The sequence below is a fragment of the Echinops telfairi genome, unplaced genomic scaffold (genome assembly GCF_000313985.2).
Source record: "Echinops telfairi isolate 266 unplaced genomic scaffold, ASM31398v2 ScPeMD7_443;HRSCAF=831, whole genome shotgun sequence".
In the NCBI taxonomy this organism is placed as follows: Eukaryota; Metazoa; Chordata; class Mammalia; order Afrosoricida; family Tenrecidae; genus Echinops; species Echinops telfairi.
Window position 1 is genome coordinate 46,609,311 of NW_022104341.1, and position 1,236 is coordinate 46,610,546.

The following is a 1,236-nucleotide window of genomic DNA, read 5'->3' on the forward strand; positions in this document are numbered from 1 at the left end:
AAGAGGCCATTTTCAAAATATATTCCTTTTGTAACAAGGAAAATGAGGCTCAAAGGGAGTGGCTCTGCCATGAAAGATAAAGGCCTTGAGTTCAGGTTTTGCCCCAAAACTGTTGGTGACAGGAAACAGCCAGTGGGAAGATGACGAATATGTTTTCATTATTAAATCATCCACTTAATCTCTTTCTCACTAGAATTGGGATTCTAAAAGGGCAGGCACCTTACCGGCTTGGTTACCACCACGGAGAGCACATTAGTATAACAGCTGGTGTACCCATGGCGCTCAGGCAAATGTTTGTAGATGGCACGGATTATTGCTTAACCAAATACCTGACGAACATTTTAGGTTTCTAGAGAAGGCATGGTCTGGAATTCAAGGGTAAAGGCTTTCTGCATATGGAAGGCAATCAGAAGTCAGAGAAGGGAAACAGGCAGGGAGTGCAAGTGAAGGGTCAGTAGAAAAAAACTAGTCCAGAAAACAAATGCAATAAGTCAAGATCTAAGTGGAATGACCCTCAAAATATTTTTTTCCTACAGAGAAAAGAGAACTCCTGTACATTTATCATTAAATGTTAATTATACTTCTTGGATCATTTTATTATACAAAGATGTGTTTTCTCCCTCCCACGCACACAGACAAGCACACACAGGCACTTCCCAAGCAATACATGTCTACCTCTAGGTTCCATGCTCCTCTCCCAAGTTGCTCTTCTCGGAAGCTAACCCTGGTGCTAGGGAGACAGGAGTTTGACTGACACACAGGTTAGCTTCTGATCTCGGAACCAAGGAATGCAACCTCTTATGTCTCATAGTTACAGTGAAGTTTGAACAATATTGCACATCTATAACGCTTCTTCCACCAAAGGTCTGTGACTTTCCCTATTCCCTCATTCTAAATCTTGTGGGAGTGAATTTATATCTGTGGGGACTCAGTTTAAGAGAAGTAGGGACATGTGTGCATGGGCACATTGCCGTGCCATGAATTACTTGAAGTGACCTTTCTAGCTATAACTCCCACCAAAAGATGTGGTATGGCTATGCAAAAATGAAATCTTACATGGTCCCAAGGGGGACTGGCTAGCTTGGTAATAATGTAGTTAGTGTGCATGGCATCCTTTTGGGGGTGGGCGTCATGCAAATAAGGCTTATGGAACCTTAGCACAGGGACTGGTCAGTATGGCCATCTACTAGACTTAAAAGTACCCATTCCAGAGGCAGGAAAGAGGAATCAAAGTAC